This window comes from Podarcis erhardii (genome assembly GCF_964252035.2).
Source record: "Podarcis erhardii genome assembly, chromosome: 5".
NCBI classification, from domain to species: domain Eukaryota; kingdom Metazoa; phylum Chordata; class Lepidosauria; order Squamata; family Lacertidae; genus Podarcis; species Podarcis erhardii.
The window spans coordinates 50,625,121-50,648,401 of NC_138509.1; the positions used below are offsets into that span (position 1 = coordinate 50,625,121).

The window sequence follows — 23,281 nt, forward strand, 5'->3', positions numbered from 1 at the left end:
TTCGCAGTGTGAGAGGGAGATATTTTTGCTGTGTTTTCAGAGTAGGTTACAACCCCTAAGGTGCTGATGCTTACTAATGAAGTGTTATAGATCGTTCAACAACAGGATTATTAATTTGTGGTAGGATGTGTTCTGAATAACAGTACTATTTTTTTCTGAGGTGTGGGAACAGCTGATTTTTATTTGCATCTGTGTGCATTCCCCCCAATCCCTCCCCCCATATTGATCATGTGTACTTCTTAATCATTAATCCGGCTGTCATATGCAAACTTTCCTGGGACTAGATCCCATTGAACTCAGTAGGAGTTTATTATTAAGTAAACACACATTGAATTGTGTTTAAGAGGCCTAAATATGAAATTTCTTCTTGGGTAGATGTGTGATATTTATTTGATAGGGGGAATGCTACAGTGGTTGAAAGAAGCTTTCTTCTTCATATATTTAAGAAACCAATACATGTCTATTCACAAGGCATTACATACGCTTAACACCAAGGCCCATTAAAGACTGTGGGTCAATTTCATACCATATGCTAGGTATATGGTGAACTAGGTGTAGTTTCTTCTCAGTGGAACACTTCTTGGAGAAAACACATTCTCTGCAGGGTTAAGGCCAGAATATGCAATGGCTATTAATTTTCACGGCATTAATATGCCATCCTCATATATTTAATTTGTCTGCAGAGGCAACGCCCAGAATAAGTTCATGGGTGTGGCTGTTTTGCTATTGGAAGCAGGGTGGGGGAAGAGAGGGATAGGAGATGAATTTCCAATCCTGAGCTGTTTTTTTTGAACAGCATTTCCCCTTTCAGGGTGCTGTGATGTCACAGTACTGACTCAGCTGAATTGTCAGATCTAGGAAGTATAACTCAAACCTGGCTTTAGGTTCTCGGCTTATTCTGATTTGTAGGCTTCTGGCTGTAGCTTTTGTTCTCTTCCAAAAGCTTTATAATGAAAACAACTCAAATGTTTCATTTTTGTTCAGGATTTGTGCTTTTAATCCTTGATTGGAATATTACTCCTCATGCCATATTCTGTCTGATATTTATGGCTAGCAGCCTGGTGATTTACAAGGTCCTATTAACCAGTGATGGGTCTCATCATACTATCATGAAGTCCCTTTGTCAGAAGCCAGCATGTTACTGTAAGAGAGGGAATATTGAGAAGATCCTCAGCTAGTGGTGTAAGAGAGTGCCTCGGCTCTCTGCCAGTGTTTGAATAATGTTACACAAGGAAGTGGGACCTGGCGGGTGGTAATGGTGGCACTACTCCATGAGTTATGTTATGTGCAACATAACTATACCACAGTGGCCGTATGGAGAGGGTATTGTTCAATCCCTGTCTCATCAACATTCTTATGCATGTAAAATAAGAGTGGGACAAGTTAGATGATCCCGATACTTGTGCTGTATACCCTTATGTGGTAATCATGAGAACTTACATTTTTGTGTGTAATTTCTGAAACATGTTATGCCAGCATAAGAACCTTAAGATGTTGAGTTCAGTTGTATTTTTTGGGTGGTATATTGTATATGAGTGTGCTTGCACTGTTTTACGTGGCTTGTATTAGCTGCAGTTCAGCATGGCGGATTCTAGGCCAAAGCTGGAATGTGTAAGAATCAGTTTACGCTAAACAATCTGTCTACACTAATCAATAAACTGTGTGCTATACTGTGGAGTGGGGAATATCCAGCACATGGGCCAAATTAAGCCTTCTAAGCCAGTCAATTTTGCCTGCATGGCCATTTTGCAATGTTCTGCTGCAAAGGAAGAAACCAGGAACATGTTCTAAATGAATCTAGAATTAAGTTAATCAACATTTCTCATTTTTGTGGTCTAGTTGGCACCGTTCCTCCTATTGTGAATAGTGTTTATAACTCTCTGCAGGAGAATTCTGTACTGCAGAAAAACTACTGAAATTGTTTTGGGTAAGTTATAACAACATTTGTGCTAGGGCTCCTATTGTTATAACAGCAACTTCTGTTCTACAGGATTCTACACTAGGATTTTTAATTGCAAATAAGATCAAAATAAACTGGCAAGCGCCACTTCTGATGCTTGGGTCACTTCAGTAGGATGCATGCCACATTTAGTGATGGGGCATTTTCTGGGGCTCATGCACCCTGGAAGTGCCCTATGAGGTTGGCACTTCACATACCTTCATTGGTGCTCCCTGACCCCAGGGTCTTATGTGGGCTTATCCACTGGTGGAGCCCTTAAGCTTCCAGCCTGCTACAGTGCTGCCTCCACTGGTAACCCTGTGAGATTGGTGGCTGCAGCAGTGCCAGTGGACTGTTAATACTGGGGGCGTGATTGATATTGGAAATCCCACCAAGGGCAGTCTGCCCAATGACCCCCATAATCTGGAACCAGATCTGCACATTTTAAACTTTATATATTGGGAGTCCATAACAAAAACCATATAAACGTGGGGAGGGGGTCTCTCTCTGGTTTTGCCTTCAGTTTTTCTCCTGGTTTGCCCAAGTTCTTTGGACTATTAGTTCTTTAACATCCCTGACAGAGGAAGGATAAAAGTAGCAGATAGCCAGAATTGAGCTCAGTGTATCTTCCAGCATGCATACTGTGTGTTCCAATGTGATCTTACTGTGCTTGCGTTCAGTGACTGCATATACTGTGGTTCACATGGATAGTAGTATTTCACGATACTTTAGCCAATGGTCATTGTTCCAAGGAAACACCTAATTTATACAGATAGTTTCTTCTTGTTGCTACTGCCTGCTAAATTTATGATTTTCTAACTGCTGCAGAAATCTGCTTAGATGGCACACATAAACTGAGTGGCTTTTTAATTCCCCATAAATTAACCTAACAACTTCTGTTTTATAACAGGGTGTGCTATTCATTAGAGATGAAAACAACCCCTTGAAGTGCTAGACTTAAAAAAGAACACGTTCACCCATTTATCTTGAGTTGCAGCTTGGAAATCTATTTTTCTTTATCTTGTTTACAAGTTCAGTGGAAATTTTTTGGGGGAATATGAGGAATGGTTTAGCATGAACAGCTATCAAAATGGATATGAGCTGGTAGTTTCCTTTCATTGTTCATTAAGACAATGAATCTAAAGCTATTTTGGATGCTCATATTGCAGCAGAATTTGAGAGAAGGGAAATGAGCATTGGTCTATGGTTAGCAAGGCAGACCAGCGGCTCAGTTCCATGCATTATTTGGGAGTAATCACCATGAAGTTCAATAAGGCTTCCTTCCATACAACTGTGTGTTGCATTGGAGTCCAAATCACTCACAGACATTTAGGCTGGCTTCCAGCCAAGTTCTACTCAGAGTAGAGGCACTGGAATTAATAGACTTAAGTAAGACATGCCCATTAATTTCAAAGGGTCTACTCTGAGTAGGACTACCATGACTACAATCCTTAGTGAGATGTTGTATAGTGCCTCTGAAATGAATATTTCTGGTACATGTTTTTAAAACACATGCAACAAAATATAGTTTCTTAAAATAGGGATGCTGGAAATCAAGCATGCCAGGTGTCAGAGAGGACCAAATACATTTTGCTGCCTGAAATTACATTTTCACAGAGCTGGGAATGAGGCCCAGGTGAGTAATAAGGTTCCTTCTATGCTCTTCCCACATCTTTCTTTTTGTGCAGTTGTTTGGAAGGGGTTGGCCACTGATGCCCACAAAGCTTTAAAGCTCTCTCCATCCCATGGCACCTTGACCACAAGGTGGTGAGAATAGTCATTTTTTCTTCCCTGGAAAAGTATATAGGGCCAGAGGAGGAAGTTGGAAGAGTGATTTTTTTTCCTCGTTTTCTCATTCATCTCTGTGCTTTTCAAGGCCCAGATTAATTCTGCTGGATCCAGCTTTTACCAAATCCCTGGGAAAAATAAGCGTGTATACATGGAATTTCTCTTTTTCTGTTTCTTTGGTGGTGAAGGAAATTGCTCAAAGAACCAAATGTGCTCATTTGCCTGAAAAGGTTGACAATACCTGGCATAAGCGTTTCATTAGTGGTAGCCTCCATCAGCACAAGGATGTCACTATTTTTCTCTTCAGCATAGCACTGTGTTTTGCTGGAACAGAGGAATTGAGGCACAATCCTATACTATTTAGAAATAAGTATAATTTGAGCATAGCCGAAGTCTAATATTGTGTGGGTTTTTTGTTGTTGTTGTTTGGATAAAATGGTATATAATATGTTTAGTTTTTATTTATTTATTGCTCTTTGCCAGCTTGTAGTGTCTTGTGTTTTAATTGGCCATCTTTTTAATGTGATTTATTACATGTTATCTACTTAGGTTCTTTGAAATGGAATGGGCAAGAAAACTAAATACCTTCTTAAATCAAATACCAGAAAATAAACATGTTTCAAATGTGGCTTTCTCTCCCATTCTTATTGGGGATAATAAAAGAACTGGGTATTATATACTTCATGCCCCTTGGGCTGCTTTACTTTTCTGTTTAAAAGATCCTGTCTTACAAGAAGCCCTTAAAAGGGTAGGAGACCACTACTCCTTACTGGAAGACAGAAAGAACTCTGGATTGATAGGACAAGCTTGGGCAGCAGACTTTTTAACCAACTGTGTATGCTAGTTGTAAGCTAAAACATGACACAAATCAATTCACTGAGAAATGGAGTTATTTATAAACCTCTGAAATAACAAATTTCATGAAAATGTGTAGATAGAGAGCATCCAGATTTTTCTGATTTAATTTTTTTACATTTGTTACTTGTCAGTGATTAATCTCTGTATTTTTTTTTACTTTTTATCAATGATATATTTGTATTATTTACATTTCTTGATATTTTAATAATAAACTATATATTTTTTATAGGAGAATGTGTTATAAGTATAGAAATATGACACACAATGTTGGTTGAGAATTATAGAAAGAAGTAAACTAACCCTCCCTATTGCTAGACATGTTGTAACTGAAGGGGTTCTTGAAAGCATATTTAGAAACCTTCCGGAAATATTCATAGCCATTCACATTTCTAATGAAGCAATCACACAGTGGCTTAATAATAATCAGATATTGGAAAAATCTTTCCATACCTGTATTTGGATTGTTCATAGAGGCTATGTTGTGAATCTTGTGCAGCATACTGAGTTGGAAAATACCTTTTGAATAGCATTTGTTTCTGCCATTGTGATGCTGCATTTTAGCTCTTTGATATTGACATGTTGAACATATAAGTGATTTGGTGGTGCTGGGCAATGCATTGCAATTGTCAGAAAAGTATAGTAGTATTTCTCCATGCTAATAAATTATCATGAAAATTGACCATTATAGTCTTGTCTGCTTTCCACACTATTACTATGACACTCTTTCTTCTTTTGGACAAAGCCATTCTGATCAAACCAGTGATGTATCTTCCTAATGAGTTTGAGGCCACCCGCAGGACTACCCAGCTGTGTAAACTGTGTGGCAATTGGTCTTTGAGGGTAGCTTGCTAAAGAACCTGCATCTAAATCAGGGATAATCCCTCCTATATTAAAATTTTTACTTAGAGATGATCATTTGTGTATTTGGCAGTAAAATGCTTTCTTTGCTCAATTGCACATTTTTATCAAGACAGCTGCAGTGCATATGGTTTTGTTAGCTATTTATATGATGTTTTCTTATAGTGTGAAAATATTCCTGCCACATTTGTTCTAAAAGTGTCCAGTTTTTTTAAGAGTTTGTATTACAAAAAGAAGAAGAAGAGCGAAAGTAGGTAATGTAAAGCCTTTATTTGGTCCGACTCTAACTCTTGTTGGTGTGGAATAACATTTTAAGTTTTGTAAATAGGGATGCAAAAATACTTGGCACCTTGTTATCCAGGTTTCTTAAGATTCTTGTTATCATCCCAGCCCTATCCTTGGGAAGAGTGAAGTGCTTGGGTAGCAGATGTAGGGATGTATGTGGGTAGCAGTGTTGGCAGCCCCTTGGCCATTTCATCATTGGTTATGAAATAGATTCAGCTGCCAGCCCATCTTTTCTCCATGGAACAATAATAAGTTAAAAGACCATACAATAATTAATGCAACAATTATTTGAACATTATGGCAGTAGAGTCATTGGATATGCAGTCAGTCACTCTCATATACAGTGGTACCTCTACTTACGAACGTGATCCGTTTAGTCCGTAAGTAGAGCACTGCTACTGTGCGTGTGTGATGCATAATAGAGTGCTCCTGCGCATGCGTGAAGCGTACAGATTACTTCTGTGTGTGTGTGTGCGCGCGCGCGCGGTGAACCTGGAAGTAAACACTTCCAGGTTTGCCGCTTTCGTAACCTGAAAAGCTGCAACGTGAAGCAAACGTAACACGAGCTATGACTGTATAGTTGCAGGGATGGAATGCATGCAACAGCTCTGCTAATATAAATATATTTCACTTACTGTTAGAGTGATGTGAGTTTTCCTAATCTGTAGTGTTTCCCCATGTTGGATTTTTGATTACATATCAGCATTTCACCATGAATGTGAAATACTGTTGATTTGTTGGGCAAAAGCAGCATGTTCATGACAAAGTTGAAAGAGCATTCTCTGGAGTACCCCTGCCTACTGAAGCAGGAAATTTATTTTCTCTGTCTCTCCTTGACCCTTTCTATCTGATAGACAAAACAAATGAAAACAAACCATGGATTGGAACTTTGTTTTTTAATTATCTTTTCTCCATAGTCATCCGCAAAAAGACTGTGTCCTGGAGGGCTTTATGCACTGCATCAGTCTTGCTATTTAGGAGCTCTGGAAGTATTTTTAGCAAATATTAGTAGTGGAGCCAAAGGGGTATTTTGAAATGGACTAATTCACCAAGCAGTCAGTTGAAACTAATAACCCAGCATCAGTGATAGCGTAGCATTAACAATCTAACGGTGTGGGGGCATCGTAACTCACAATTGTTAATGCATTGCAGAAAGGTTATAATTTGCTCTAACTAAAATTTGACTTTATATTGTAGGCATGACAAATATTTTGGCATTGCAAATAATTAAAATTTTAATAAAAGTATAAGCGTAGTTTCTAATTGTTATTTGTAAAGAGTTATTTAACAAGCAACTAGTAAAGAATGACTAAAATGAGATCAAAAAATAGTCCACATACACACACATCCCAGATAGACACAAATCTCCAGGTGCCTATTAATAACAAAAAAATACAGGTTTTTTAAAACCTCCAAAATGCTAAAAATTTTAAAACCTCCAAAATGTTAAAATTAGACATGCAGTTCTTGACTGCCCTGAGTGGGCAGTTAGAATCATTATAAATGCATCAAGCCTCAGAGCTATGTGGTAAAATTGAGCACTTCACTGAAAACACACAAGCCTTCCCCCAGAAGTTTCGTCACTTCTTGCCTTGCAGAAAACTGCATTCTTGAGTGGGAGATTTTCTGCAGTTCACTGCTGCCACTTTGCTGTGCAAAACTAATTCTCCACCTGTATTCCTTTGATTTTGTTCTATAGAAGGAAAACGGCAAGAAAAAAATGGCCTCTGCCCAATTCTAGAAAAAAAGCTCTTAGCAAAGATGTGACACACTGGTTATTGGCAAACACTTTTTAACAGCTCACATCCTTCAGCCTCCATTTGTCCAAATGTCATCAAGTTTTCTTTGTTCTTTAAGAAAAATGCAACTATCACTGTGGTTTGGTTCCCTACCAGGAAGCAGAAATATATTTTCTATCCCATTGGAGCTATAGTATATTGTGCCTGTGTGAGCAGACTGTTGTCTTTTTTGTGTGGAAGGGTTGCACAAATTGACTACCACGTGTACATCTGTATCATATATTAGAGGTGCTGGGAGCACATGAGTGTTTATGCTTTATCACCATTCCCAGGGAGGAGAATGCCTGCTTACCCTGTGACAGGAGTCACCAACATGGCATGTGTGGTCACTAAATGTTTCTGCAGAGACCTTCCTCAGTGCCACAATCCCCCATCCTGCCCTTTCCCCTGTTGAAATTAGACTTGGAAGAAGCATTCAGTTGAAGTCAATAAAATAGGTTGTCGTGTGTTCTTGGTTGCAGGGTGTGTGTGGTGTCTTGAGAAAGTTTCTTCAATTTGTAGATGTAGCTATAGGCTGTAAAAGGTGAGCAAGTACTACTCAATATTTAGCTCCCCCTGCTAGAGAGGTACAAAGATTTTCTAGCCCTTCCTTTTGGTATCTGCCATGATGGATGAGTCCTATCTGTCCCCACAAGTTTTTGTCTGCTCTGCTCCTCTCTTAGCACTTCTTACACCATCACAAAGACTCAATTTTCTCTTGTTACGACAGCAAACTGAGCTGGGGGGTGGGTTAGCATCTAACCCCTAGCCCTTTGGCTCTAGGCTCTTAACAGAGAACAAGCCCCAATGTTCCATATAATACAGCAGCCTTCACTAGGTAGTTCACTCATTAACCCTGCTCTCCCCTGTGTTGGCTGTCTCTTCTTGAGGATCTGTGTTCTAGAGATGGGCATATAATGCTTTAATAACATCTACATTTAATAATATAATGAGATAAATTGATGTAAGCTTTAATTGGACAATTAAGCTTTTTAATGCCTTTGATAAGTGTTCCATAGCAGCCTGATGAGCAGAGCTACCAGTTGACAGCAAATACATTTATTTTGTTTTTTTAGATCAGGAGGGCTCAGTTGTTAACAGATGGTATATGGTTAACAGATGCTATGCGGCAATATGAATTATGTTCCATGTAGATTAAAAAAAACCTGAATTCCAAGAGCGTTTAATTCATAAAGCTTCATAGTAAGAGGTCAAGTTGGGTGACTGTAATGGTCCTCCTTTGACCATTAAGCTTTTCAACTGTAATCTGAAAACGATTAGGTAATGCAGCCCAAAAGTATAGTTGAGAGTGTAGCATTTTTGTTTTTCTCCCTTGTATGAGGATCAAAACAAGCTAAATTTTTCAGAGCCGGATAAGAACATTATTGGGAGATTTGACAGCAAATTCAGCAGCACGTTTCTTCTTTTACAGACTCATCATAAGCTGTAGCAGTCAAGAGAATGATCAGCATTATTTGTAGCTAAAACATAATAGTGTCTTTTGATGAAATGGGGCAGAACCAGACACCTCCGCCATCTATATTGGAAACCTCCACCCCATCTCTTTTATTGTATTTATTCGAATGTAATGCACACCTTTTTTTGGACAAATTACTTCATGAAAATTAGGGTGTGCATTAGATTTGATGTCGCCAGCAAATACTCTTTTGGTTTCAAGGTTTTGAAAATTGAGGTGCACATTAGATCCACATAAATACGGTATTTCTATCATTGGTTTGAAGACATTTTAAGCTAGTCCCAATATTTCCTATGGCAAGTGAGCTCAAAGTGGAAGGGGACCTTCCACTCATTTCCAGGTTGTACAAGGGCCCACTCCATGCCACAGTTTGTTCTTAGATGTAGACGAGAGGCACCAGTGCAGTACTTCCAGAAGTCATGGCTGTGATAGAATCGCAACATGGTAAATAGTGTTACAGGCCACCCCAGTCTCTGCTGATTGGTAGCAAGATTCCAGAGATATTGTTTGGCACTTAACCATGGTTTGTGTTCTGTGGGAATAAGACACAGCAGAGACTGTTGTGTCTTTATGAAATGTGGTTTATTTTACACATATTTACAACCTGAGTTTTGATGGAGGGAGTGCAGAACATTTACACCCTGAGTGTCTTTCTTTGCTCTTCCCATAGCTTCAGCAAACTTGGGTCTAAAGCAGCAGCCAGTCATGTCCCCCTCCCAGTCTCTGAGTGCAGCCTCTCAGCCAGCATGCATTGAATTCTGGTGCCTCCTTTCTCCTTCCCAAAAACTCTTGCCCCAAAACCTCAGTTTAAATGGACATATTTTTTTCTGTGGTGACATCACACCCCCGTTACCCTGGCAACCTCTCCCTTCATGTTGCTATCGTCCTCTGCCTGGCTGATGGCTCCCATTATCAAACAAACCATTATTAGCCTTTTGTGTCTTCAGCGACTGCGCCCCCCTGGCACCACATAGAGTCATCACCAGGCTGGCCTCATGATGAAGCTAGTTGGTGTTATTTCCAACCCTTGCTAAATTCATGAATTTATGAGTTTGCTCAAGTTCTTGACTGAATGTAGCGATTATGGGGGTTTGCCCCTCCCCCCCAATCATAGCAATAACTTACCAATGCCTGAGTGATTGTGTTTTCATCAGCTGGTTTGTGAATGGTCACTGTAGTGATTTTACCTACATTATTAAACACTGGATTGTATCCCATGTAGCACTAAGTGCATGCTCCATCAGTGCACGGATTTCTGTTTACACACCAGAGCACCCTCCACACCTGCACACTCCTTAAATCTGTTCTGGGGTTACCACAACCCTCTGGAGCAATTTCACTCTGGAGGATGTGGGGTCTGCACAGGAGGGAGTAGAGGGGAGAAAGTTCCATTGAGCAAGCGGAAATCCCTGTGTCGATGGGACGTGTTAGTTGAATATTGCCTGTGAAGTAGTTTTCTTTTGTAAAATGTCCTGTGTTCCTCTGATGAAGGGCAGTATAGAAATTAAATAATGTACTTCCCTTTGACCTCACCTAACAATGTGTATATACCTGCCAGCTATATATATATATACCTCCTCTCTTTTCCCACCTAATTATGTGCATATACCTAACAACTTAAAGCTTCATGCACCTGATGAACTGGAGTCCAGTCTATGAAAACCTATGCTATAATATTTTTTATTATTTTTATTTTTATTATTATTTTTATTATTATTATTAGATGTTGCAGCAAGAGCAAAGAAGAATCTTGCAATAGGTGAGCATAGCTACCCACCTGGCATTCTGAAGAGACTGAAAAGCTTTCCTTTCAAGAAAGGCAAATAATACTTTGTGATTCCAAAAGAAAATCTGTCCAACTCAACTGCTGTTGGGTTTGATTAGTGACAAGTGGAAACAGCTGGGCAAGTGTCCAGCTGGATGAGGCTGATAAAAGAAATATGTCTGGAAAATCAAGAGTGATCACTTGAACATTGTCATATAATTGCCTTTTCCACACATGCTTCTGGTGATAATGGATATGTATACAGTACTCAGATGCTGGTGTCAATGAAAGCTGTGTTAAAGGCTGAAGCTGCAGAAATACAGATGTAGTCCCCTGGGAACATCATCTGTGCATTTCCTACTGAAAGCAGTGGAACCTATTCTAGATTCCGTGCTTTCCTCTGGATAAGGGATGGTGACTTCCAATAATTTCAGTGGGGTTTGGATGGACAGTTGCCCAGTATGTACTATACAAGAATCAAACCCAACCACAAAAATTATCCTGTTTTTACAGCTTGGCAACTGACCTAGTTGTTAATATAATGCCTCATGGACCATGTTTCAAGTGGGAATACAGTGGCTGGAGATGAAGGTTCCTTGACATCAGGGAAGAAGCATTTGTGGATTTGTTCAGCCGGCCAGTTAAAAACCACAAGGGATTTGACCGCTAATGCTGATGAAGATTCACACGTGGATCTCTCTGTGTTAATTATCAAGTCTCTTGGCAGACACAGCTGCTGCTCTGCTTCCACTTCAGTGTAATTAATCATCCGGCCTGAATCAAAGGAAAAAGCAGCTGTTTTTGCCCTCATTAGCTGGAGAAAAACTGGAAACTTCTGTGTCCAAAAGACTCTTATCCTGCAAGAAGGCAAAAAATATTTGCCTTTATCCATTTCCTCACGGCACTGTGGGAATTTTTTTTTTTTTTTAACCTCAAGAAATATACAGGACTATACTAAGTTCTGTAAGCAATGCCAACATCTTCATGGGTAACCACTAAGTTACTAGTTACTAGAAGAATAAAGTGCACTCTGGCCTAGCATGGTTCCTGTTTGAAAATTTGAAAGGAGAAAAATAATTACTTTGTTCTGTGCAGACTGTTGTCTGTTTTTTTGCAGATCTGGGAGAAGGGAACACTGATCACAGAATGTTGCATTAGTTGTCTGTCTTCCTTGATGCAGTGGTCAATTTTCAGTCATGGTAACCATGGGGATGAGCAGTGTCTAGATGTTTCCAGTTAGGGGTACTTTTTACAGGACCACTGGCTCCTCTCTGGGAGGGGAGTCACTTTTGGTTTCAGGCGAGGGCATTCCTAGTCACATACTGTACCGCATAAAGATTATGTTAATCAAGAATTGTTCAAAATGTTGATGCATATGGAGGTACCAATGATTTGAAAGATCCCGAAGTTGATTTAGCTGGAAAAGTTAAATGCAAGTTTCCTTTTAAATGCTTCTCCCCTTTAAGTACAGTATTTTCTAAATAGCCATCTTAGAGACTAACAGTTTCTACAGTGTCTAAGTATAATGGGGTCTAGTTTCACTTGGAGCTTAATTTGGCCCAAATCAATCTTGGTATCACATGCTGTTATTTCTCCCCTAAGTTTCCACTTTGAAATGTGTTTCTGCCTCTGTGCATTTACCCTCTATGATATGGGCATATGTCAGTTGTCATTGTTGCTCCTGAGGACACGGAGAGATGGAAGGGCACTGACCCATCTCTAGTTGGGAATGCCCCCTCTAGCTAATGACCTTATGAACAGTCTCCTGTGTTTCAAGGGATAGAGGTTTAAATGACTGGCTTCCATCTCCCTGCTCCCCACCCCCCATTATTAGGAAGTGTTGGACTATAACCCTATTCAGTTATTTGATTCTGTTTTGAAACAACTTGTGGGAGTGTGTGTTCATGCCTGTGTTGCCCTTCCTTCAGTGTTCCTGTTCTTGGCTGCTCCACACCTAAGTGTCACATGTTGAATGGGAAGGTCTGAAGAAGAGGCAGTGCTTGGTACTTAAAGCACCCAGAGCACAGTGACAGGGTCTGCCAGGATGCTGATAAGTATGCACCAGGGGAAGAGGGGCTGGAGTCTGACTCAGGAGAGGGGGTTAGTGTGGTCTGTGGGGACCTGTACTGCTGAAGCCTGGAGGTAAGAAGCACAGGTAGAGAAGCTGGGGGGAGAGCTGGGGGGAGAGGCAGGCAGGCCAGGCAAGCCAGGCAAGTGGAGGGCTGGGTGCTTTCCCACCCTCGTGTGCACAACCAGGAGAGGATTGAAGCAGGAAGAGCAGGAGCAGCTTCCACACAGGCATAGTCTCTGGCTACAGTGTTCACAGCATGCTGGAAGAAGGTACATAAACTGGTGGAGGGGGAGTGGTCTCCAGTTGTTGCGACTGCTCCATAGACTGAGGACTTGGGAATAGCTGCCTAGACGCTACATTGCTGTGCTTAGGTCTCCAGAGCTGTAGAAGCAACTATGTTATCTTTGACAGTAACGAGTTAACTTTGTGCCATGTGCATTCATTGGCTGGGAAGCACCTGTGACACACAGGCCCTTAACACAAATGTGTAAATCTGAATTTATATGTGTAAATGTCTCTGGGAAATTAAGATAGTAGCCTCCAAATAAGCAAAGTAAAATAAAAATAAAAAGATGGGAGGTGCAGGGGACCTGGGGCTTGGGCTCCACTGAACAACTCCTGAAGGTGGATACTAAGAGCATGTGGTTGAATTCACTTAGCAACTTCCCTGTAATTGGGAGCCTTGTGGTGGTAGGGTTCCCTATCATGAGGATGCTCCTGAGCCCCCCCCCCCCCCGCTCCCTGCAACCTGCATTATACATTAAAGCTATATAGTACCATTTTGAACAGTTGTGGTTCCCCATCCCCTTGAGTGCTGGCTGCTAAGGGTGCTGAGAGTTATTAGGAAATCCTTATTCCCCTTACAGAGCTGCAGTTTTCAGAGTGGTTTAACAGCCAGTCTCTCTTTCCTTGGAGTTCTGGGAATGGTTTCCCTGCGACGGGACAAGGTGTATATGTGTGTGGGGCGGGGGGAGATATGTGCAAAGGGGATGGGCCTTCATTAGCCTCAGAGTCTGTTAAATTTAAAATGTGGCAGTGGGTCTGCCTTCTGGTTCCAGAAGGTGGCAATGTGGCTCATGCTGAAAAACTGAGCAAGGAAACACCAAGCCTTCTTATTTCCCATTTAACATAAACCTGCTAAATACTGTGCCATGACTGTCATATAAAGTAAATCCGTTTTTAAACTCCCAGTTCTAAATGTTTTTTTCTAATTCTGTTCAGAGCTGAAATAATGTTTCAGATTTTAAACACTTTAGCTAGATTGTAACTGTACTTTTTAGTAGAAAAGTTAGTTAAAAACGGATGTATAATTCAAGAGCTACAGGGTTTTGCCACATCATCTTCTGAATGCTAAAATCAAAAGTATTACAGAGGAAAGCTTTTTCAAACTGATAGCTGGTGGCAAAGCTACAAATAAAGTTCATTTTCACAGCATAGTGATTGAAAGTGGTAGAATAAACAAGACTGGAAGTTAGATTATACTGCTCTGGTTCCTAGGTCACACTAAGCTGGAGGGGGATGTTTGGCCTTCCAGATGTTGTTGAACATCAACTCCCATCAGGCCCAGCAAGTATTGCTAATGTCCAGGATGATGATGGCAGCTGCAGTTTAGCATCTGGAGGGCCAAATGTTCCCCAGTCCTGTGCTAAGCTGGAACTTGGCTTAATGTGACTATGGGCTCCCAAAAAGGAGCTCACAGCCACTTTAGTTCTTCCAGTCATTTTGGTGTGGTACCATGCTGAACTAAACCTAAACAAACCTTGGTTATATCTTGTGGTTAGTCTGGAGATAACTGTACTATGAGCCTGTGTTTGGACAATAAGCTAAACCAAGCCATTGCTTATCTCAGTACATTGCAGCAGCAAAATGTCCAGGGAGAAGCAGCTGTGATCTTCTCCCCAGGTCATAAATTACAGATGCCCTGTGAAATTAGGCTGCTGATTTAATATGGAAAGGAATTATTTATATAGAGAAACTAGGCCATGCATTTTAATATGTTTCATTTTAAATAAAGAGACTTCCTTTTTGTCGCCCTTGGAATGTACATTCTTGTGTAGCTGGTGTAACATGCTCTGAATTAAAGAAAATATGAAGACAAGCTCCTTTACTTCTTACCCAGACACAAACTGAACAGTGAGAGTTAGCTCTGAGAATGCAGAGGTGGAATGGAGAGGTAGAATACGCAGCAACTTTGTGCATATTTTCTGCATAAAGTATTGCCAAATAGGGCTGAGCACTGTGGGTTAAATAGGGAGTAGCTGAATATTTTGAAACTATGATGAATAACATTGGTATTAGTGGGATAAATAATGGCTGAACAATCATGTATAGAACTTCACAGTACAAGAAGTCAGCATCCTGATAGCAAAATTCCTATTGTTGGCACACTCTGTAGTTCTTTCTACAATACCCTTCCATTCCAGAGAGCTGACAGAATGTTCTCTTGCCTGGTTAACTATTGATTGCTATTGTTAATGTTTGGTGGCATGATTTATGTGGCCAGCCAGAGTCCCTTGTTCTTCCTGTAGCAAACAATAAACAACTGTAGCTTGTAAGTGCTGACCTCAAAAAAATTCAAATAGGCATATTCCATTTAGCATGTGAGTTTTTAAAGAAGATGAGTAATGGGCAGCAAACTTTGATTTTTTAAAAAGAGAGGGAATAAGAATCATTCATCATCTTTAGGGCCTTTTCTTTTTTACCTGAATTTTTACTGTGTCCTATAGTTAGGGGTTAGGTTGACATAAAATATACTAAGAGCATTAGCACAATTAGGGAGTAAATCACTGAGAATTGTCATAAATAGCAAGCTCACGTAAAACAGCAAAGGGTGCTGCTATTACTCATTGGAATCTGATTAAGATCAAGGATTTCTGAGTGTACAAAATAAGGACAAATTATGTGAACTGATAGGTTTCGGATAAATACAGGAAAAGGTCTGGCAGCCTGGAACACTGAAGCCTTCTTTCATGCCATCACCATTATTGGGGTACTAAGATAGTTCTGTAATGGTTCCCATCATTCCTCCTGATCTAGCTTTCACTATGGGTTCTTCTGGACTATTGTGGTGTGATCAGCCACCAACTGCGCTCATCTATTGACTGTTGTCTGCTTAAAGGGCCAATTCTGTAACTGAAGAGATGGGGGTTTCGTTTTGGATTGCGTCCACACAGCACAATTATCTGGAAAATTGTGACTATGGGGGCTCCACCACTTGACGAACCCGAAGTACCCTTCTTCCATTCTTGGAAGAACAGATTTCACAGTACTTGAGCATAGTGAGGTGGAATTGGGAACCTGAGCAAAGACTGGTAAATGCTTGATCAGGCCCTTGCTGTCCCACTAGAGAGAGACATGGGGGCACTGGATGAGCTGTGGCTTCTCTGTTTGGGCAAGGGCTGAGAATGACAGAAGCACAGGGCTGGACAGGCTTTTCAGAATCTCAGTGGTTTATAACCACCAGATGGAAAGGCTGATGTGAGCAACCAAGCAGGAGGAAAGAAGGTGGGATTTAAACAGCCATCCTAATCCTGGTTGGTAAAGGCAACTAAGAAGGTTGTGCTTATTAGTCCATAAGCAAGCAGTCTGGAGAAAAGAGTGGGGGGTACAATCAGGGTCTGAGGGGTTTATGCAGGCAGAGTCATTTGGCTGGGATTTTGATTTAGCTTGGGGAGGAAGTTTTTTCTGGATATTTTATGCTTGGACAAAGGAATTGCCCACAAGGGTCAGACTAAAGTCCACCACAGCTTGGAATGGGTCCTCTCCCCTGTTTCCTAACCCTGGCAACTGATACTCAAAGACAGTCTAGCTCTGTACATGGAGGCTTATAGGAGCTGCCTTGTTGGATCAGTCCAAGGTCTGCAGGGATAGACTATTTATTCCAAATCTCTCAGCACCTCTCTACCTCTGGTGGTTGGTAAAATTATCCTGCCATTTTCGTGTGCTCTGTATTTTATACTCTACATTTCAGAAACAATGTAAAATAGTCTCTGTATTCTACTCTGTGTATTCAGCATGCACTGAAATAGGTATTAATTTTCTGCTATGGCTACAACCACTTTTCCATGTGCCACCCTGGAAGGTTGGCTATGGGTCAGTGTGGCTCTTATCCTAGAAAGGGTTAGCTACCCCTCTGATAAAAGATTCTCCATAAAGGTTGGTGTTTTCTTTTTGTTTTTTTTGTATTGAACCTTACCACAAAGACTCATCTTACACATTTTCCTGCAAAGGATCTTAGGGAGCAACAGTAGCAAACTGGAAGTGCTGGTATTTGGTACTGAAGTGTTTTTCTTCACACTATACACAATTGTTTGGTTAATCTAAGGAAGAAACCACTTCCTCCCCCAAATACACAAACTAGCTCAATCTACGATGTAGTGGAGGCTGCTTGGCAATTTTTATACAGCAAGTATGCCAAATCTGTCTGCTACTAGAAGAATGCTATATAAAGCTGTTAGCAGTTGCTACAGGCACTGAAATACGATGGAAACCCAAAAATATTTTTGATAACACTTTTTAGTATGCAGTATCCATGGAAACCTGAATCTTTCATATAGTACAAACTGAGATCTTCCAACTACGTTTAAATACTAGCAATATTTTCTGCATCTGATGATACATTTGCCAAATACAATTGGAAATTCATATTGAAAGCAGCTATTGGAATGCCTTTCACATCCCTGAACTAGGGCTGACTCTTATCACTGGACAATGACACTTCCACATTGAAATTTCAACAATATTGAGGAAATCCATTTTCATTCCGCAAGTATAGTTTACAAATCCCTGAGAGGGCTGAGCAAAAATGGGCTGCCAAAATTCACTTATGGGTGGCAAAATGGGGGTAATTTCTCAAATATTAAATAAAAATATTAAATGTGAAAAAAAGCTAGCACATTTCTGAAAATGTCTGTTTCAAAATGTTGAATGGAACTCAATTGGTAGCTCATCTTGATGGATAGAGAAAGCAATGGCCTAAGATTAGGAAGACTGGGAGGAGTGGGATACAAGCTTGTTGCTTCCTTCAACAATACTGGGAAAAAATATTAATACTGGATCCAAAATTCATGGATGGTGAAATTGTTTTGCTGAATATTTTGCTCCAATTCTAAGCTGTTGAGGAGAATCCCTTCTCCCTGAAAGAGGGGCGTATTCAAATGTATCAAGTAGAGAAAGAAATACCCTCTTCACAAATCTAAAATTTCTTTCTTGTAGGATTTTGCTTGCCACAGGCCAAATCATGTGTTCCATTTAGCTCATTAGGGGCATCCAAGTCAGAGGAAAATCCCCCAACAGATCATGGGGTTGGTCCGTAGTTTGGTGGTAGAATATCTGCACCACTTTGAGGTTTTTCCTACAATCAAGCAGATATAAATTTTATGAAATAAACTAAATAGATAATAAAAAAATGCAAGAGGCCCCATGTTTAATCCCCTGCATCTACATGTAGGGTTGGAAAAGAACCCATTCTGAAACAGCTGAGAGCTGTTGGCAGTCAGTATAGACAGTAGTGAACCAGATGGACTCGGAAAAGGGACAGCTTCCTATGTAAATGGAACACTTGGGTTCCTTTATAGCTTTGCACTTTTATAATAAACTATTAACAATTGCTCTCTATTCTTCTACCTAGATTTTTCAAATGCAAGTTAACTACACTTACTGGAGAGAGAGAGAGAGAGAGAGAGAGAGAGAGAGGAAACACTCCAGTGTTTCTGGCAATAATTAATGTGTTGCTGAGCTTGGAAAATCCCTACATAGTGCCCAGAATAGGCACTGACAAATCCCAAGACATCATGTCCATGTATTCGGAGAAGCAGAAGATGTGACTGAAAGCCATTCTCTCTACTCCAGGCTAGTGCAGAAGAGCATTAGTGTAATAGCTTTTGGCAACCCATAGAAAATACTCTGAAATTTCTGTTGGGTGCCTTGATCTCATGAAGGACCGTTGTTGTTGTTGTTGTTGTTGTTGCTGCTTTAAATCATGAACTCATTCATAAGAACTAGAGTTAAGGGGTGGCAAATAAGTCTTGTCTGTTTGCCATTAACTGGTTGTACAATTAGAACCTCTATGATAACAGCTTCAAGCATAGCAGCTCTATGTTTTCCAGCTGAGGACCTCTGCGATGTGGGACATTTTGCAGCATGCTTCCTTTCTACAGCTTCTCAGAAGGTCCAAGTCACATTGGAGAGAGAACTATACATTGCAGCTTGTTCCCTCACTACTGTAGCTCTAGTTCTAGGGAATGGTAAGGTGGGCACCTCCATGATGTAGAGCAGGCTTCCTCCAACTCGGCCCTCCAGATGTTTTGAGACTACAATTCCCATCATCCCTGACCACTGATCCTGCTAGCTAGGGATCATGGGAGTTGTAGACCAAAAACACCTGGAGGGCCGAGTTTGAGGAAGCCTGATGTAAAGCTTCATTTGTTATCACATTAGAGACACAGACTGATGCCAGAGAGCGCCTGATCTTCCAACCCACACAATCCCATTTCCACAGATTTCTAAATTGCTACAAATATAATGTTATCTTTAAAGTTATATTCCCCTTCAAAAAAATTGTCATGGAAACCTCTGCAGCTATTTTTACTTGGATTTAATATTTTTGTAGATTGGGGCAGTTATCTTTCATGTAGCATTGATTGTACTGCTCCTTGCATCAGTTTTAAGGAAAAGCTTATTGTTCCTCTTCAGATTTAGGAAATTAGTTGTAGAGAGAGTGCTTGGAAAGCATAGGATGGCCATGGGTATGAATGAATACTGGGGTCACTTGCCACAGCTAGTATGTAACATTAAGGTAAACTGCAACTTGTTAAATTATTGTTTATGTTTACCATTTGTCCTAGCTGGGGCCTCAGCCTAAGTCCTCCAAACCCAAGTCTATCAAATTACGGTAAGCTTTTACCACTCTGGCCCAGGTCTTTATTGTTTCTTTTCAGCTGTATAGTACTTGGTTCCAAATGGAGGGGGTGGGGGGGATAATAGCTCTGCAATGGAGACATGTGTTTATTCTAATTATACAACAAATAATTAAGTTTGAAAGCATTAACAGATTAATCAGTGTGATTAACCAATTAATGGCTTGATGTCAGATTAAAAGAGAGCTTTCACTAATTGGAGTCGGCCATTTTCTTCTCCCATTACCGTAGTAAGGACTTGTTTGGTTTTTCTAGGGAGTTGCTTCATCATTTCCTCCTGTCCAATAGGATTTGTTGCAAGTAAAACTGGCTAAAATTGGTGAGCAGCATTGGTAGGGTAGGTGTGCTGTTAAATGGAGTTGGGGGTATCTGGAAGTATTTTGTCAAGGGATACGCTTTCAGGCTATATTCATGCACTAGTTTAGGTTTATGCATGCAACGTCTTCTTGATATTTCCCCTGAGATTCCCTTGCCTAGGCAATAAGCCTGAAGCCTCTTGTCTTCTCGATTTGTGCTCCCCCCCCCCCACAATTTCTTACCTAGCTACTTTTCTAAATAGGACTTGCAAGGGGAACATTTTTCTGCACACTTGCATCTTTCCATCCTCTGCCCAGGTAAGCACGAGGCATTATTGCACCTTGAAGACACATTTCAGCCAGCCAGGCAGAATGAGGAGGCTATGGAGCAGAGCTGGTGAGGGGTGTGGGCTGGTGAAGGGCCAGGCAGAGGGACCTGGAGGCCACACTCAGCTCCCAGGATTGGTTCCCCCATGTCTGATACAGGGCTTAGATGGAAAGTTATATGGTTTTGTTTGCCCCAAGCATGAAGGGAAGGGGGCATACCACAGCCTGGCTCCCTGGGAGACTACAGAAGCCCAATCCGCAGCTGCTCTTCTGTTCTTGTAATTGTGAGTGTAGCCCTATTCAGCCATTCTCCTACATGTAATTTTTATTGCATGAGGGCGGAGAGTGGGCATGTGTTCTGTGACCTTGCCCCCTCTGTCACATAGCTGCTTTCATTGGTTCAGCAGCCTGAACATATATAGTGGAGAGTCTTCCCTACTTGTGTGGGCTATCTGGACAATTTACACCCCTTGAAGATTGGCACACCCCTGCTCTTGCCCCATCCGCTCAGGTGATTGGAATCAGCTGAAAAAGGCCTCTTTCTAGCTACAGTTCTTGTTATCATGGGGCAGGCTCTCCCTCTCCCTGTGGCAAAGCTCAAACTGCTGCACCTGTTTCTCATTGCGCTGCTCTTTTTCTTTGGGCTTTTAGGCAACTCATGGGGGTTGCTTTCTGTTAGCTTGCTCTTGTAATTTCCAGTTTTCCTGATCCGAATAGCATCCTTTCTCCCCCAAAAGCCTTCTTTCCCTCACAGGGACATGTTGTGTTCTCAGCATTATTGTTACAGAATCACTGTGCAATAGTGGGACTCAGTCTTTCTCTTGGAGGGGTTGTTACCCATGGACCTTCTCCCAGCTATTTAGGCTGTTGAACTGGTTGGCTGTTATCACTCAGATGGCAGCCTTTCCTTCTCTGGCTACACACACACACACACACACACACACACACCACCCAACAAGAATCCTGAGAATGGTAGTTTACCCCTCAAAGAATTGCAATTCCAAGCACTCTTAACAAATTAAAGTTTCCATGATTCTTTGGGTGGGGGCTATATATATATATATATATGGTTAGTATTCAGTCTCAGTGTGACTCCAGGTGTTTCTTCGGCAAGAGGTTGTTCTGCTTCTGTCTGTTTTGTTTGGACTGCCTTGGTGGATCTGAACACCTGCCTCAGGGGAACCTTTGGACCTCACAGCACATCTAGCCAGTGAGCCATGACATTAACTGTTCAGGAGGAGGTGCTATGGAAGCTTCTTGGTAACCGGCCAGTGTGTGCTGTGGATTATGTGTGCAATTTAGCATACGGGAAATTGCCAACTGATCCAAGATCTAGAATGAGTGTTAGGGGGAAATTTAATAATGTTGGCAACTAAGTGGGCTGCTGTTTTTCAGCTGGAGGTGGTTTCACGTGTTCATAGATGCACAATTCCAGCACAAACACTCACAACCCATATATGAATTGTCATTATCTCTGTTGTCCAAGTGGAACTAGGAGGAGGATCAACTTAAGTGCCATCATCCAAAAGAATGGCCCTTGTATGAATCTCCCCACCCCCCGCTTGAGCACTACAACCTTCTGGACAAGCTGCAGGGGAATGAAAACACTGGAAGATTTGGTATAATGCCAGGACTCTGGGATGTCAGATTAAATTAGGTTGCTATTGCTTGTGGGGTTTTGTGCCTGTGGTGACTAAACTCATCTATCATGTCTAGAAAATATACCTTATGAGTGAGGAAACCCCATTCCACTGCTCCGATTTTTCAAAGCTTCCTTTCCAATGCTAAGCCGCACCACATTACAGTATCACAGGGGGTCTCTTCATGCCGATGGCAAAAGGATGGATTTCCAGAATGAGGAATTTAAAGTTTCTCCCATGTTCCAGAAATACTTTTCCTGACTTTTCCAGCTTCTTTTGAAAAATAATAACTTCTGGCTTATCATTAAGGTAATTTAACTAAGGCATTAAGTTCCACTGAAGGCGTGGAGAAAATGAATCCACTCAACTCTGCCTCCATCTACTAAATTTCTTAGTTGCCCTGATTACCCAGAATGTCAATCCATTTGGGGCACAAGCAGAGAAATATTTTGGATCTCTGTGGTCAGAAAAATGTATGTCCATATATTTTGTTCCCATTGAATTTCTTTCTGTTAAAAGGAACTATTAAGGTCCAGATCAAATATGGGTGTGTGTAAGGTATAGGGAAGAAAAAATGCAGGTATCTAGATAAAAATATCCAAATAATGGTCTGATTTGTACATCACTTTAAAGTGCAGTTTGTAATTAAATTTTGGTTTAATGTGAACAAGCAGAGTGCTGTTCAAAAGACTATACTTCTTTCCTTCTCCACTTCCCTCTTCAGTGCTACTGGGAAGAAACAAACCATGCCGTTACATGCAAACCAGAGCTATTGGTTTGTTCCTCTTATAACTAACCATGATGGTAAGCTAGGGTTTGTTCTTGGCTTAACTTGGTGCACTGAAGAAAGAATCTGCAGAGGATTAAAGCTCCAATTCTATATATTGGGTGGTCAGATATAAACTTTGGGTTCAGAGTGATGTGCAAACCAGGCCCTTAGAGTTAGGGAGCTTAAGCCCTTTGAAATTGGGGGTCTACTTAGGTGCTCTTAATAGGATATGAATGAGAAAAAGTTTTGGGCCATGAAGAAGCAGGGAAGTACCTGAACTAGGATGGTGCGTGTGACAATCACTAGCCATAAATGTAAACCTGTAGGCCACATTTGTGTATTCTTCTGTTGAAATTAATGTGATGATGTTTTCATGGAATTTATTTGTGTGCATGCCACACACCCCTACCTTATAGCTGCACAACACTATTGCTGAAAGGCTCCTGTGCTGTTTGTAGAAAAAAAAATGGCCTGGGGTGGTAATGAAGAGAGTGCCATTGGCTGCTCTTTGTT

General features: G+C 40.9%; 1 protein-coding gene across 3 annotated transcripts in view; it reads left to right on the forward strand.

The window, feature by feature from the left end:
• The window catches only part of ABLIM1 (actin binding LIM protein 1), a 204,450-nt gene that overhangs the window by 5,051 nt on the left and 176,118 nt on the right, over positions 1 to 23,281 (forward strand). The gene's annotated exons all lie outside the window — the stretch shown is intronic.